The sequence below is a fragment of the Phoca vitulina genome, unplaced genomic scaffold (assembly GCF_004348235.1).
Source record: "Phoca vitulina isolate PV1807 unplaced genomic scaffold, GSC_HSeal_1.0 scaffold33, whole genome shotgun sequence".
NCBI lineage: Eukaryota > Metazoa > Chordata > Mammalia > Carnivora > Phocidae > Phoca > Phoca vitulina.
This window is the reverse complement of record NW_022589736.1, coordinates 12095930-12113447: the sequence shown is the minus strand read 5'-3', so window position 1 is coordinate 12113447 and position 17518 is coordinate 12095930. Positions and strand designations below refer to the sequence as shown.

Genomic DNA, 17518 nt, shown 5'->3' with positions numbered 1-17518 from the left:
CCCAAAGCAGAAGGCCGCGAGGTAAAGGAAAGCGAAGAAAGCCAGAAAGGTCAGGATGGGATAATGGGGTGAATGTGGGGAGGTGGAGAAGTGAGAAGCTGGGAAAAAGTTATCTTTTTTTTTTTTTTTTTTTTAAAGATTTTATTTATTTTTTGAGAGAGAGAGAGACAGCGAGAGAGAGAACACAAGCAGGGGGAGTGGGAGAGGGAGAAGCAGACTTCCTGTGGGGCAGGGAGCCCGATGCAGGGCTCGATCCCAGGACCCTGGGATCATGACCTGAGCCGAAGGCAGACGCTTAACGACTGAGCCACCCAGGCGCCCCTGGGAAAAAGTTATCTTAGCCCGTTGAGTGGCTCAGCTCAGCAGCGCTAAGTAAGACACTTGCCATCAGCCAGAGAAAAGACAGGAGCTGAGCAGGCAGCTCCAGAAAAACTAAGAAGTTGTCTCACTGTGAAGCCAAAGTAGTGGATCTGAGGCCCAGTCAGAAAAGGATGGTATTTTTTCCAGGAAGTAAGTCTAGAAGAGAGCTAGGCTAGCCTGGAGGCTAGTGGTATATTCAGCAGGAGCCATGACCTCGAGGACTGAGGGACTTTGAAGTCAGGGACAACAGGAGAGCCTGAAAGAGCCCATCTACAGAATGAAAACCACACTAAGCCAAGGAGCAGTGTGAGGTGTCCTTGGTCCCATGGGCATGTGCCCAGCCTGGCCCCGTGCTGGGCCAGAGGGACTAATGGCAGAAGGGGCACCTGCCTGGGAGGAAGAGAAGGTGTGAGGAAGCTCTGATCCAATGTGTAAATGCCAGCCGCAGAGACAGCCTCGCTTTTCCCAAGTAGTGACAGCCAAAATCCAGTCCTTGCTGCCCTCCCAAAGCAAGATGCTTTCACTTCATTATTTTACCCAGAATGGTCTGCTTGCAAGTGTCAAAGCCTGAGTCAGAATTATCTCTGTGCCCAACAATTTATCCCTTCATGCACCTATTTTAATATATTTTCCTAACTAAGTCAGTCCAGTCCCTCTGCAGGATACCACACCCGGACAAATGTTCAGAATCTCACTTTTCTCTGACTCTCTGCTCTTGGGTATAGGAGTATCTTCTGACGGAGCCAGGCAACTCCAAGTAAGATTTATTTTAAGAGAAAATTGCCCACCTTTTAGAGTAAATAAAGCTGAGAGCAGAGCTGAGAGACTTCATTTCCACTTCCTAGTATAGCGACTGAAGAGTGAGCTTCCTTCGGCTTCAATTGCTTCTCTCAGAAAGTTTTTATTTAGCTTACTAGAAGAAAGCACAGTTTCCAGACCAAAGAGGAAGAAAATAAGACAAGGCAAGGCAAGTAAGTAAAAGACATTTCAGCTCTGGCTTTTTTTTTTTTTTTTATAAACTCTCTCTCTCTCTCTCTCTCTCTCTCTCTCTCTTTCAGTTTTATTTGTATTTTTACCAATAATCAATCTTACTATATAATATGAAGCATCACTACAATAGATAAAGGCGTGGTATACATATGACAAGAGAAGAGCGGTGGAGAGAAATGAACTGAAATATGCATTCAAAGCTATTGCTGTAAATAATATATCTTATAAAAAATGTCCACAGGGGAGCTGGTATATAAATAGAACCACAGTGTGAAATAAGAATTGTGCCTTATTTTCTGTAGGAGCAGCTGTTTCTATGCCAGTAAGCAAAGACGCTAACAAAAGAAGACACTAAGTAACGTCCCTTAGATGTCTGTCCTTCCCGTGGCATATACGTACGTTATATACGGGGCGATGGCAGTGTGCTCACTTTACCCACCTACAGACTTGATTTGTTTTTAAGGATTAAAGGACAGTGTCCTACATGGAGCTGTCACACATCAGTCAACGTGGGTTGATATGAACCACAGTGAGTGACGCCCAAGTGGGTTTAACCTGAAGGGAAAATGAAGATACCGTACTCCCAAGAACTTTAAATAATGGCATATAAATTATTTATTTCCCAGGATGTAATTCAAATAACCAACAGGACAGAAAAAATAAAAGAATAAAAGGTTGTGCATTGTATTTTGTGCAGTATAGGTGTCTCAACCTAATGAGTCTCCTGGATCCTCGTTTGCTTCTGAATATCACCAGGGGTGATTATAGCTTGCAAAAGTAGACCAGCAAAAGGAATGCTTTCCTAGGTCTTGGGCTGTAATTAAAGCCACAAGCCATCAGATGGCAAAGAGGCCAGCTGCAGCCCTTCAAACCTTTAGTACCCTGACATTAAAAATAGATTACAGCACAAAATATGTACCAAAAATAATCCCAATAAAAAAATTTGCACATTTGATTACTATAATTGATTTTTTCTTCTAGATATGAATAAATGACCCAGGCTAAATGCCAGTTCCTTGCAAAGAATTTCATTTAAGCTTCACTGAATTGAAAAGGCTCAACCAGACTCAACATTTCCAACTTCCTAGCAAGTAGCAGAAAATCTACCTGACAGTTGCTATGGAAACACGAACAGGAAGAGTGAACCACCAGCCTATAAATCCACAGAGAAACCTTTCTTAATTGGAAGGCCTTTAACCCACACATTTTTCTCATAGCTGCAGAGCTTATTTCTAAAGAGATTATTAAATTCCTCAATTGACTTATGAAGGATGCTTCCCACTATATTACTGTGCTTTGGGTTCCTCGTTCCTTTATATCTGTTTCCAAAATTACAAAGCAGACCAGGGATAATAAAAGTTAACACAGATGTTTCAATGAAAAATCCATATGATGTTCCGAAAATAACTTTTGCAGCAATGCTGAACAAAAAGGATTCCAATACAAGAACCAAGATGGTGTAGACGTGTTTGTCTCAAAGCTATATCTAAGTTACCAAACTTTTTCACCACCCTCTGAAATTCAAAATATTAATATGAGTAGGAAATCCTGACAGCATTTCCCAATGTGTAAGAACAGTGACCAGATCAGAAGAAAATGAATAAATGAGGTGGTGGGATATGTTAATTTTATGCTCACTCTTGATTTTTTAAAATGCTCTTTACAATTGAAAGTAAATACTAACCAGTATGTGACTGACTAGATAAAAAGCAAATAAACACAACCCACTGTCTTCATGAACCTCAACAGAATCAGGGTAGTGTTGGTTGGCTAATTTAAGCCTGACTAAATTCCATAATACAATCTACATGAAGAGCAGGAGTTATGACAGAGAAGATAGAATATATACACATGCCCCTATTCAGAAGCAACCTTCTCTCTCTCCTTCCTTCCTGCTATGTTAAAGAAATGTTTCTCCAGGGCGCCTGGGTGGCTCAGTTGGTTAAGCGACTGCCTTCGGCTCAGGTCATGATCCTGGAGTCCCTGGATCGAGTCCCGCATCGGGCTCCCTGCTCAGCAGGGAGTCTGCTTCTCCCTCTGACCCTCCCCCCTCTCATGTGCTTGCTCTCTCTCATTCTCTCTCTCTCAAATAAATTAAAGAAATGTTTCTCCTCCCAGCCTGAGCTAATGTTCTGCTTGGATTTATTTCCCACCCTCTTCAGCTCCCTTTGGCACCTTTTTATAGGAATCAGGCCTACAAATCAACAAAGCCCCCCAAACCCATGTTCCACTCTGTACTGCTAACTCTCTCTGCTTTCCTTTCAGCCTTGTATTTGAATGCATTTTATTTTCCTCACTGCCTCTAGGTCCTTACTTTCTGTTCTCTCTTTAGCTCCCTGCAAAATGGCACCCATTCCTTGTCACCATACTTGGTTGTTATGATCCCTGACTTCTCTTCTGGCATGGTGGACCACTCATGTCTTCTTTATGTGAATTTTTCCCTTGTTTCCATTATACAGCACTCTCTTTGCTTTTCTTCCATCTTTTTAGTTGTTCACTCTCTGCCTACTTTGTGATATTCCTCAGGATATTTCATAAGCCCTCTTCTTCCAGTTTCTATCTCCATTGGACAACTTCAAACCCTCCCATGGCTTCAATTACTATCAATGCAGTAATGACTCACAAATATTTATTTCAACCTTGATATAAAAAGGGGGATAAAAATATCTACCACATCAGGCTATTGAGAGCACTGAAGACAACATTTAAAACTTGTCTGACACATTTTTAGCAGTGGAAACATTAGCTATTATTAGTATGTATTTGAGACACCGTAAAAACAACATGTACAAAGCTGAACTCTCTTCTCAAAGTGTTTCTTTCCATAGATTCATTCTCAGTAGATCTCATACTTGTCCTTTCAGCCCATTTTCATCACCAACTCCTTCAAGAACCATTCCCACCATCCTTCTTGAGTCAGGGGCCTCTCTTCATCTATCAAATCATGCTGTATTATAAATGGCTGTAACCTACTGCACTGTAATTGCCTATTTGCTTGGATCTATTCATTTGAGGGGGCAAAACTCTATAGTTTTATTCACTGTTTTATCCCCAACCAATATGTATTGAGCCATGAGTGAATGAAACTGGATTAGTACATAAAATAAACCATTAACTAGAAATCCTTAACTTATTCCTTTATGGTTGTCCTGTGAGGTCTTTGGCGATTTCTTCAGTTTTATCTATCCAAACCTCCTTTACTGAAAATCTAGTTGTTGCCAATTAACCTTATAGAGGTGTCCAATATTCTTTTGGTTTCAAAATTACATTGGATGACAAGAAATCTTCAAGTAATATGGGGGGGGCAGGGAGTTACAAAGTATGAGTGAAAAAAAAACTGCTGAAAAGTTAAGAATATGATGTAATCAAACATATGCTCATCTACAAAGGTAGTATTTTCCCAGCATTCAGACTGAAATGGCTCCTGAAAAACTCACCTCGTGTCTATTTTGACCATTAACTACCTGTAGAAAATAATCTTCTTTGAAATCACTTGTTTAATGATGTGGACAAAGACTTTCTCTGGCTAATGTGCTCAAGAAATATTCCCAAACCACATGCTTTGAGCACTCTCACACTGCCTACTTTGGGGAGCTGCCAGAGATTTAGGGTTTTCATTCAATGTATCCAGGTAACAACTGAGGGAAAATAAGTAGGGGACAGGGGATTATGTAGATTCCATCTAGCAGTTTGCTACAGAAACAAAAATACTTGCAATCAGTATGTATACACAATTATCTCATAAACAATGAGTGTGGCCAAAGCACAGTGTCTGGAAGCACTTCTGATTTACATGGATGACCACACATTTACACACACACTCACACATTCATGAGGCTGTCACTTTGTGGCTTACTTTCTCAACCAAAGAAATCTCTTGGTGTTCTGTTTCACATTCTTCCAACTTGCAAAATGGTGGAACACTTGCAACAAACACAGTATGGGTTACTCTGATCTTCTTAACCAATATAGAAGCCATTGAGATTTCCATGACTGTCCACTTGGGGAGGGTATACACAACAGTGGAGCTTTGATGCATAAAATATGGGATTCTGAATCCAGCTATGTCTCTTGCTGGGCCTGTGACTTTGGGAAAACTTCCTGAACTTCAGCTGCCTCTATTGTGAAGAAGAGAAAATAGTATCAGCCTTAGAGGATTGTTGACAAAGGTATAAGAGATTATACAGATAAGATTGTTTAGGTTAATAAATGTTCCTGGGGGGGCGCCTGGGTGGCTCAGTTGGTTAAGCGACTGCCTTCGGCTCGGGTCATGATCCCGGAGTCCCGGGATCGAGTCCCACATCGGGCTCCCTGCTCAGCAGGGAGCCTGCTTCTCCCTCTGACCCTCTCCCCTCTCATGCTGTTTCTCTCTCGCTCGCTCTCTAATAAATAAATTAAAAAAAAAAAAAAAACTTTAAATAAAAAAAAAAAAAAAATAAATAAATGTTCCTGGGGTGGTTCAGTCAGTTAAGTATCTACCTCTTGATTTCAACTCAGGTCATGATCTCAGGGTCATAAGATCAAGCTGAGCATGGAGCCTGTTTAAGATTCTCTTGGGGTGTCTGGGTGGCTCAGTTGGTTAAGCATCTGCCTTCGGCTTGGGTCATGATCCCAGGGTCCTGTGATCGAACCCCTCGTCAGGCTCCCTGCTCAGTGAGAAGTCTGCTTCTCACTCTCCTCCCCGCTCATGCTCTCTCTCATCTCTCTGTCTATCTTTCTCAAATAAATAAGATCTTTATTAAAAAAAAAAATTCTCTTCCTTTCCCTCTGCCCCTCCCCCACTCATGCTCACTCTCTTGCTCTCTCTCTCTCAAAAGAAAAAAATGCTCAGTAAAATGCAGTTAAAGAAGAGATGAGCCATGTAGCTCCAATCTACCTGAGGTCAGCTCAAGTGAATACTGCTGCTAAACCTTGCCACTGGATCAAATAGATGTGTGAATGAATTAGCTCATGTATTGTTTTCCACCTGGAACATCACTTAGGATGTGAACATTAGTAACCGTAGCTATCTCTTTAGCTCTGACCCTTGTTGGAACACGTAATTTAAAAAAAAAAAAAAAATCTTTTGTAGCAGGTTTTCAGCCTGCTCTTTAAAACTTATAAATGGAAAATTTAACTTGTTCATTGAAATACATAAAATGCTGAAATAATGTTAGTGATCTATCTGTATTGTACAGATCAATTATATATTTATATGAAATAAAAAGTAATTCTTCCTTATAGACAGTGAAGTCCAATATCTTTTTGATTTTGCTTTTCTTTAAAAATAATTTTTAAAAAATTGCCAAAAACATACATCCAAACAAGAGCGAATTTGGAAGTTTGGCTCACTCATTTGATTCACAACTTCATTCTACCTGTTTCTACCGTATGATATCAGGGTACATATTTTCACATCAGGTAACTAATTTAATCTTCATAATAACATTGAAATATATGTGGGTTTTTGAATATTATTGCCATTTTTACATATGAGAAGGCTAAAACTCAGAGAAGTAATTTCCACAATTACACCAAGAATTAGGTAGAATCAAGATTCACACCCAGCTGTCTGATAATAAAGACTATTGTTTTTCCTTAACATAACTTTGTCTCCTGATATAATGACACTTCACCTTCTGTGTATTACAGTAATTTTATAATCCTAGTGTTCTCTATTCTCCACCTTTCCCCTCTCTTTCTCCCTTCATGTGTATCTTTTAGCACATGTGTATTTATCCTGCCTGAAGCTCCTCCTTTTTCTACCCAGTGTTAGGAACTTTATTAGCATAGCAATTTATCTGGAAAGACTTCTGAGAGGTGCCATTGCTGGTTTCCTTTTCTAGTGAAGGGGAGATCCTTCTATAGCACAGTAGTGTCCTCACTCCAGGACTGCCCTTCACAGTCTAAATCTGAAATGTAAGTGTAGGAATGTATGTGTTTTGTTCCCCCTTTCTTTTTCAATTTGTTTATTCTGAATAAAGGTAGATAAATAAAATCATGGACTAGGAGACTCCAAAATTTTAGGAATGTGAATTTTATAAAAAATCCAAATTCTAGTTTATAAGCTTCAATATCCAATATTTCACAAGTAGAATTTTCTCCTAGTAGTATGATTTATATATATATGCGCAATGCTGTTGAAACTATTTTATAATAGTTGATTATATAGCTAATTTGAGGGAACAAGTTAAAAGTACTAAAAAGTACCACAATAAACAGGTTGGAAAATAACTTTTTGAGTAGAAGAGGAATCATATGGCATACTTATTGGCTTCAGTCAAGAAAACAATCCTTTTCCATGATATATCCAAATAGAAACACAACTCTCCTTTTTTATTAAACCTCTCTGTGCCATAATTTTCTTTGTGGCTGATGCTTTTCAAAACAAACAAAGAAAAACAAAAAAAACTCCACCAATTTCTATTTCTCTAACTCATTTCTCAAAGAGATCTAATGAAAACAACAGCAGATAGGCCAGTAGCACCACCTTTTCTTGCAGTTAAAAATTACTGGGGAGGGGCGCCTGGGTGGCTCAGTCGTTAAGCGTCTGCCTTCGGCTCAGGTCATGATCCCAGGGTCCTGGGATCAAGCCCCGCATCGGGCTCCCCACTCTGCGGGAAGCCTGCTTCTCCCTCTCCCCTCCCCCCGCTTGTGTTCCCTCTCTCACTCTGTCTCTCTCTGTCAAATAAATAAATAAAATCTTTAAAAAAAAAAAAAAAATTACTGGGGAAGGCAACTTTTACCTGGATCTCTCTTTCCCACAAAGGAGGCAAAGTCAAGAGCAAGGAATGAGACACAAGTAAGGCTATGTATTGTTACCTGTAGAACTTAACAAAAGAGATTCTTACTTGCTTTAGGCAACCTGGGGATCTACAGTAACTCTCAGAGCTCTGCCCTCCCCAGTAGTGTTTACATTGCTTCAAAATGTTAAATTCAGTCTCCTTCAGTTGAGGGATTGGATAAGGAACTAATATCTTTTGAGAATCACAGCATCCCAAGGAAAAGGGCCATTTTTTAAAGAGGAGGAAAATGAAGCTTACAGAAGGAGCAACTTACCCACAGTCAGAGATGTGATCTAGGTTAGAACGGCAATTCAGAGTCAGATCTTCACACTGTGTTATTATACTTCTGTTACCTCACACATATAATTCATTCTTTTAGATAAAAAATGAATTCATGTTTTAAAATATCTTTAGGTTCTGATTTTCAGTAATTGCAGAGTTGCTTTTGTTGGACTAGTTTTCCTGCTGATAAAAATTATATTTAAAAAGGTGTTTGAAGAACTAGAAAGTGACCAAAATCAAGTAGAAACTGGAGGGGCCTCAATTTTTGACAGAAGGAAACCACAATGGGTAAGACCTAGATGCAATAACTTTTGCCCTGAAGGGAACTCCCACTCGCCCCACCCCCCAGCCAGGGATGAATAAGATCAAGACGAAGTTTGATTAGCCTGATGTGCAAGAGGATGAAGTCTGGGGATGCAAAGTAGCTGAGAATTCCAAAAAGAGGTGAGGGAATTCCAAAATGAATGGTGCCACAGAGGGAGAAGCCCCCAAACTGGCATACAGACTCTCTTTAAATACTTCAAACCCTGAAGAGTGTATGTGCAAGGCAAGTCACCAGGGGAGCTCAGGAGGAAAATGGCAGTTAAAGCCTGAAAGAGCTGACAGGGATCTCAGCAGCTGCACACCACATAAAAGACTGAATTAAGAATTCAGGTCTCATCAAGTTAGAGGGGCTTGGCAAATATTTTGAAATCCCAAAAGGGCTTTGGGATTTATGGGTAGATGTACTACCCAAGGACTACAGCATTTACACTAGGATTAAGACAAAAGTAAAAGATTTACCTTAACAATATTAAAAAAAAAAAATCAAGCTTCTATCAGTCCAAGTTGATTTGTAGCAACTTAATTGCCTACTAGAATAAAAGTTTTCAGATTCCTCAGAGAAAGATAATAGAATCCAGAGTCTCAACAGGATATAATCCATAATTTATTTATTTATTTATTTATTTTTATTTATTTTTTTTAAAGATTTTATTTATTTATTTGAGAGAGAGAGAATGAGAGACAGAGAGCATGAGAGGGAGGAGGGTCAGAGGGAGAAGCAGACTCCCTGCTGAGCAGGGAGCCCGATGCGGGACTCGATCCCGGGACTCCAGGATCATGACCTGAGCCGAAGGCAGTTGCTTAACCAACTGAGACACCCAGGCGCCCTATAATCCATAATTTATTTAAAAAGGAGATATAAAGAGAAAAATCAGTTTGTAAAAGTAGACTTACAGCAGAACCACATGTAACCATTAGAAGGCAGGGATTTTTTTTTTTAAATTGTGATAAATAATCTCATAACAAGAGTATAAAGGAAGAGAGGGGTATAAATGGAATTACACTGTTGTAAAATTTTTACATTAATCACTAAGTGGTATAATATTAATATCTATATCTAGATATTATATTCTCAAATGCTATATTAAATATATAATGTAGTTTGGATAAAAAAATTAGTAAAGGAATTGGAATGAATTACTAAAAGATATTTGATAAATCAAAATAAAGAGAAAAATTAAGGGGAAAAAGGAACATAAATCAGAGAGGACAGTGAGAAAATAATAAGATGGTAGATTTAAACCCCATAGTTTTAATAATTACATTAAATGTAAACAAAGTATTCTTTTACTTGTAATGAGATTTTCCTCCAAATATTTCAAAGAATTTTTGCAATAATTATCACATGTTGATATTTTAGTAACAACGTTACTGATAGTAAATATCTACTTATCAAATCTATGAATGACTGGAAACTGAGTTTACCAATTTGATTTGCTGATAGAATCACTGTAAAGAGATACCAACTAACCCCCTATAATCATCCTGGATCAGAAAAATAGGCTAACCCTAACAAGATGAAATAAGTTACAGAATAGGGGAGACCCAGATTAATAGTTGTTCATATGAAAAAAACAAAAGGTCAATCTATTCTAGAAGTGCATCAGATAATAATAGTAAATGCCAATGTAGGCACAGTAATAGAACCGGGTGAGGAAGTCAAGGTCAATGCATATATCAGTCTTCTGGGCATCACATGAATACATCAGATGTGCAGTATTGCATTCGATTCTGGGTTGTCTGAAGTGGCATACTGCCAATGAGAATGCATTAAGAGGAGGATGAATAGGGTGGTGAAGTCTCAGATATCATATATACATCAAGGATAAACCTGTACAACAAGAGAACAATTAAGCTGGAGAAGAAGGGCCTCGGGGAGATATTTGAAGGATCATCATGAGGAAAATGCATTTGTTTTATATGTAGTTCCAAATGGCTCCTGCATCCTCTCTGTTTCCATAATGTCACATATACATAGAGTGATATGTGGTGTCATAATGTGTGGCACACCATGTAGGAGGAAAGATTTTGTTTAGGCATCACTTAATGAGATATGCAGCTTATTTGATCTGTCCTCTATGGGTACCAGAATCTTGACTGTTAAATAACTATCACTCTTTTATGCTGACCTTTTACATTGCTATTAGTAAATTAGTGTTGTGAAATATTTAATACATATTTTTCAAGATAATGGATGCAATCTCTATATATCATGTGTGTATGTGTGTGAAATATATGCAAATGTATCCCACTGTGTCTCCACTAGTCAATGGACTCAATCATTTGGTAGGTGTGACTATGACAATCGTCTGTGGCCCTGTTCTCTCCAGAGTTTATTCTCCCCTCAGTTGGGATTCTACTTCAGTTCATCTTTTTTTTTTGAGGATAGAATTAATATGGTTGCTCTCTCCATTCAGGGCTCATCTGCAAAGTCCAGAGAATCTCTGTCTTCATATAATTGTTCAAACTTCCAACATATAGAATATGTATTTATTTGGTTCTAGATACTGTTTTTATACTTTGTGTTTGCTTAGGTAATAGCAGAATTCAAGCAAATGACAGTTCCTTTTCATGAAGCTCCCATGGGAAAGAGCTTCTGTCTTGCAGTGTGGCATGGTGGCTGAGTCCAAACTCAAGAACCAAACTGTCACTGTGGACATCCCAACCCTCCTGCGTGCTAGCTGTGGGACCTTAGGCATGTTACTTAGCTTCTTTGTGTCCCAATACCAACCTCACTGTGTTATGTTAATATTAAATGATTTAATAATGTAAATTTCTTAGAATAGTGCCTAGGATATAATAAACACTATTATTATTTGTAATTCTCTGTGACACATCTGGAATGCCATCTGGTAGAAGTTTCTACATAATGTCCTAGTCATCACTCAGTGTGCTACTGGAAGTAATATATTTAGGCAACCCCTTGGTCTTAAAGCACAGACCACTTTTTTTTTTTTAAAGATTTTATCTATTTATCTGACACACTGAGAGAGAGAGCGCACACATAAGCAGGGGGAGCAGCAGAGGGAGAGGGAGAAGCAGACTGCTGAGCAGGGAGCCCGATGTGGGGCTCATGACCAGAGCCGAAGGCAGGTGCTTAACTGACTGAGCCACCCAGGCACCCCAGACATTCACTTTTTAATCATATAAAGCTTGGTAAATATGAGTGTTATAATTGCTCATCTTCAGGTCTGTTTTCTCTACTAACTTTAGAGCTTCTTGAAGTCAGGGACAAGGTCTTATATTAACTAGAATAAAACTAACACATGGTCAAAATATCTTCTGGGTAAATACTTTTTGAAGTTAGAGGAAGACACCCTCATTTAATTTAAGGAAGAAGTAAAGTAACAATATGGGCTTCCATTTTTTTAATTGTATAAAAGCCTAGAATCCATATATTAAGAATATTACAAAGAGATTCCAACACTGAATCAGAAATTTAAAAATTACTCCCTTTCATTCCTAAGATTCTATTATTTTCTATTTCTTGAATATACATTTATTGAGCATTTATCATTAATCAAGCACTGTATTAAGATGTAGAGAAATAGCTAATAATCACAAGGAACTTTCTAGACTGAAGATAAACAAATGAAGAATTACAATACATAGTTTCATCTTTAATAGAGGTAATTAGAGTATGTCCTACAGGATCAGTTGAGATGGGAGGTCACCTGAAGAAGTAAGTATTGAGCTAAGTCATGAATGATGAGGGGCAGCCTGGTGGAATGGCCAGGTTGGAGAAGGTCTGGTAGTCAGGAGGGTTAGAAAATTCACTCTAATAATGTATTCAGTGATGGGAGCTATGGCTATAACCCCATTTCCCAAAAGGAAGAATAAGATATGGAAAAGTAAAGGGAATGTCTTATTTTAAGGTTATTAATGACAGAATCAGGAACAATGTCCAAACTTTTCAAGTTCCATCTCCATTCTAAATAGTTGTGTCTTTCCATAAGCACATGATAATTGGAGAGCTAATTTTGCACCCTTTTGAAGAGTTGACTCTTTTGTATTGATTAGTTCTTATAATATCAAACAGTAACATATATTATAATTAATGTTCTTAATAAAAAAACACTAAATTGAGTAATCTTTTCAGGCAAACATTTTAAAATTCTCCATCTAACATTCATTCCCATCTTAGAATTTGATCATTTTCCCAATGGTCAGTATTTTGAATGCCCAGACATCTGAATACAGCCTTTCTTTTTATTCCTTCTTTTGGTCTAAGTGGATATTAATCTTAGGATTCATAAGGACTCCACTCTAGGCCTATATACAAATATACTACATGTTATAGGTGATTTGAAATTGTCAAGGTTAATTTGACTATACATAATTTTTACTTTATAAGCTAACATTAGAATGAAATCTTCACATAAGATATTGTTTTTCTGCTATTCTATTGTTTCAAATATTAGCTATTCCAACTATAATCACCAAGCTTATTCAATACTCTAGTTCTATTTCTATTATTAAGTTGATTAGTTTCATTTCATATCAAAATAGAAAAATTCACGTGGTCATAGTGCTTATCCTTAATGCCTCCCCCCTCCCCCGCCTTTGCCCAAGTATGCTTTCTTGCAAATACGTCGGAAAGAACCCCTTGCATAGGCCACTTGCTCAGTATTGGCACACCCAGGAGGCCACTATTGGTAGGGATAGCAGTTAAGTTCATCTTTCTTAGCCATAACAAATACCCAAGTACCACCACAAATAGGGTAATAAGACAAACTCAGAGAGAAGCACTATCTAAAGAGGATAAACAGCAGACATTGCAAAACAAAAAAGAATGATTCCTGTACCCCTTTACACATCTGTATGTGGAGCAACATCTTCCTCTCATACACAGAAGAGTCTATTTTCTCCTGCACCATTTCTTTTCCTCAAGAGATGTCAGTTTTACTCCCTTCCTTGGAATCATATTCTGTAAGATCAGGACCATCTGGGGATTTCAAGAGCAGTTTGGCAGAAACTATGAACTTGCTCATTCAATACACAATGTGATGGCTTCTAGTACACAAAGACTGACAAGCTAAAAACTCTATTTCTAACACTCTCTTAAGGGTAGGGTACCCACGTGTGTTTTAGGTTCTGCCAATCAGATTTCCTCTTGGAGTCCTGGATTTGAAGGAGTCAAATGAGGACAGAGGCAGGACTTGGGACATGCACTGAGAATGGACTGAGGCAGGGACAGTGTGGTCTTGGACCCAGAAGTTTTTCTGACTTTTTTTTTTTTTTATTCTACAGCTTTCTGATTGAGGTGGAAGCAGTAGCACTTTGGTGACCCACTTTTGCAGTATGGATTTAGGAGTCATTCCTGGAAACTCAGCTTAGAGTTTGTTTCTTCATCCTCTGAACTAGTTTTAAGTCATCTAATACCATTTCTGCTCAAACTTCATCAGATAATAAATTTCTTTCAGCTTAAATGCTCTGAAATGGACTCTTTCCTTAGACATTGAACCCTTCCTAATATGTTCTGAGAGGGACATTAATGCAGATCCCCAAACTGAGAATTCCTGAAGGGGCAGGGTTCTGAAAAAAAATCTCTGTTCTTTGGTTTTATTTTAGCCCATGTTTCTTCTGCTTTTTTGAGTCCTGGACGCTTTCATTTAGGTCTGAATTCCCATGTGGCCAGGTAGCTCCTAGGGTTAGTGAAGAGTTACATGTTGCTGCAAGACCCAGTGTTTTCAACAGTTTCCATCCTTGTCAGGTACAGTGAAATATCTCACTAAAATCTCTTGTCACCAGCTTTGCAGTTTTTTGGGGGTAGAGTGGGGATCTCTTGCCTTCAAGGCTGGCACTGGAAAAGACAAAATCTGGTCTTTTAACCAAGACCCCACCTTAGCAAGTTCACTGGTGCTTAATATTCTGCAAGGTTTCCTACTCACATACCCAGTTCAGATGTACCACACATTAGCAGGTGAACATACTTTTAAAAACGATTGAAGGTTTGATATATTATTTTAAAAATCTTTCCATAGCTTTCCTTTACGATTTACCTCATTATTCTTTCCGTTGGGCAGTTATTCCTAAATACCCTTGATGCAATTTTGTGTTCATTCTTTCTTATCTAGAACTCATTAGTATAACCTAAGGTGATTTGGGTTGTGTATAAGTCATTTAAATTTGCATAATGAGCCCCAGTGCCTCTCCGGTATGAACTAAGAACTAAGGAAAAATTTGACGGCTTCAGGAGAGCCATAAAATTGGCTCTTTTGGGGGGGCAATCCCTTTATAATATTTTAATCAGGGTTTGAAGACAATATATCCAAAGTGTCAGGAGAGACCAAGTCAATGACCCTTAATTGTTATTGCACAAAAGTTAACTCCAGGAGGGAGAAGATGTCACCTTTGTAGTGAAAACAGGTCTTCCTTTTACACAGGATCTTTGAGAAGCCAATAAACTACATTACATACAGAACTGTAAAGGGGAGCTATTTCTAGGGCAATCTCTGTTAAGAAAACAAAGCTGATACAAAACAGAAGACATAAGCCCAAAGAAGAGGATATCCCTGATCAGGTAAATTTCAGGAATTTAGGGCTTTGAGGGAACAGCTGTACTAATATATGCTTTGTTCTTTTTTCCACAGCTAACATATCATGACATAGTGCTCTGTATAAAATATATTCATTACCCTATTTGACCTTCACACAATCCTAGAGAGTTGATGTTGTCATTGCCATCATCTTACTGATCATGAAATCGTGGCTCAGACATATTTCATAATTTCTCTAATGTAATACAACCCAGTAGAACTGGGCTTATGATGTAAGTACTCTAATTCCAGTTGTCTGACTACCCTGTCATACACTATACTTAAGTCCTCCTATCTAGGGTGCTCAGAGAACTCTATGTGGATAATCTGGATCACTAAGAATATATTCATCAGACATTAGACCAGCACACCAACATAACAATATGGCAAACTGAGTCAGAAAGTGATGATAGCAAAACAACTGCACAAGAATATACCACAGGTGGGCCATTCCATGAAAGGCAATGGCATGCATATGTGGTCTAGATAAAGATTCTCTATTCATAAATGAATCAGCCACTCCTTGGGAGATGCTGAAAAACTCTTTTAGAGCTAATAACTATTTGTTACTTATTTTTCTTTCTTTTGATTATATTTCTCTCTAATATATCACGGTTGCACTGCTTTATCATTTTTTAAGATCTATTTAATTTATTTGAGAAAGAGAGAGAGAGAATGCAAGTCAGGGGAGGGCCAGAGTGAGGAGAGAGAAGCAGACTCCTTGCTGAGCTTGGAGCCTGAGACACACGGGGCTCCATCCCATGACCCTGAGATCATGACCCTGAACCAAAACCAAGAGTGCAACACTCAACCGACTAAGCCACTCAGGCGTCCCCGTCACATTGCTTTAAAATGAAGTCTGCTAAAACTAGTGAGGGTATATTTCTAAGCTTCTGACTGTGAGTTTCAGTTAAAAGGAATCTACAAGACTCACACCAGAGGTAATCTGGAAGTTAATGCCACAGATATATCTGCATCAAATGTTACATTAAAAGGTTGTTGTGCATCACGATACTCTGATATTCTCTGGGATAGAGCATGATGCAGTTCAAAGAGTGCAATTTTTACAACTAGGCAATCCTGTGTTAAATGTTTGCTTCATCATATGCTAGCTTTGTGAACGGTAAATCACTAAGAGTCTCTGAACTTCATCTTCCTCAACTTTAAAATATTGAGAAAAAAATATTACCAGGGAGTTTGATAAAAGGATTAGAGATAACCTGTTAAGATCTATTTGCATGCTAGTAAAGGGGCAACGCTCTACATGCACGACTTGGTCTGCACCCAGGCAAGACCCGGATTCTTATCTCATACAAAGGAAGGAAGGAAGGCACCTTGATAATGACAGAGATCGCATTTTTTTCCCCAGCCAGGAGAGTAGTGTCAGAGTAGATTAAATTTGGTGGATGGGGAAAAAAAAAAGGAAAGAAAAGAAGAAAAGGAGTATCACTTGTTTACCAACTTGTGTATTATAGAATAACTTTTATAATCATAACAGTACTGCTGTATGGTATGTATGATTTTAAAAAGGCATAGGCTACTTCAAAAATTCTTCACAATTGAGAATTCATTCTCATTTAGTATTGAAAGGTATAATGCTCTCCCCGTGCCCCCCCAACACACACAGAAAAGCAACGTATAAAGGGTTTATTAAAAAAGAGTAAGAGGGAGGGAGAAGATAACATACAGATAAGGTACTGAATCATAAATAGTTTGGATAAGCTTTCAGTCAATAGGAATGAAGCCTTCACCTCTTAGATATTGAGGCAAGGAGAGTAGCAGGAAAGAAGAAAGATGTAACAATGGAAAACCCTACTATGTGCCCAGTAGTCTGCTATGTGTTAAGAGACATCAATATTTTGACCTCCACTTTTGTAGATGTGGAGAGCCTCATAGGATTTTAAAAATTTGTCTATGTTCATACAGCTCATAGGCAGCAAAGATGAGATTTTTGACAGCACCTTTTTCTACTATTGTTCTTTCTGCCATACCTGGTTGTCTCTTTAAAGTGTCTAGTGCTCCCTGGGGGGAAACAATTTTGCGGCGAGTCTGAGATGCTTCAAATGAGCTTATTGAAATTTTATGTCATCTGCCTTTTAGCTGGGAAACTCTAATTTTAAATAGGCTGCAGGAATTTTTTGAAACTTATAAATTTTTTAGCCATGCGACTAAATATTTAGGGAGAAGAAATACGAGTGATTGGAACTAGGGATCATCTTGAAAAGTCTCTGTAGGCCTGACAGCAACCCCGGTCCTCGG

At 38.4% G+C, this 17518-nt stretch overlaps 1 long non-coding RNA gene across 1 annotated transcript in view; it reads left to right on the top strand.

Moving 5' to 3' along the window:
* The first annotated feature begins 661 nt into the window (after positions 1-661).
* LOC116645648 overlaps positions 662-17518 on the top strand; it is a 120658-nt gene continuing 103801 nt past the window's right edge. Inside the window, exon 1 of the long non-coding RNA XR_004301986.1 lies at positions 662-1331. This is a non-coding gene — a long non-coding RNA (uncharacterized LOC116645648). The remainder of the gene's footprint in view (positions 1332-17518) is intronic.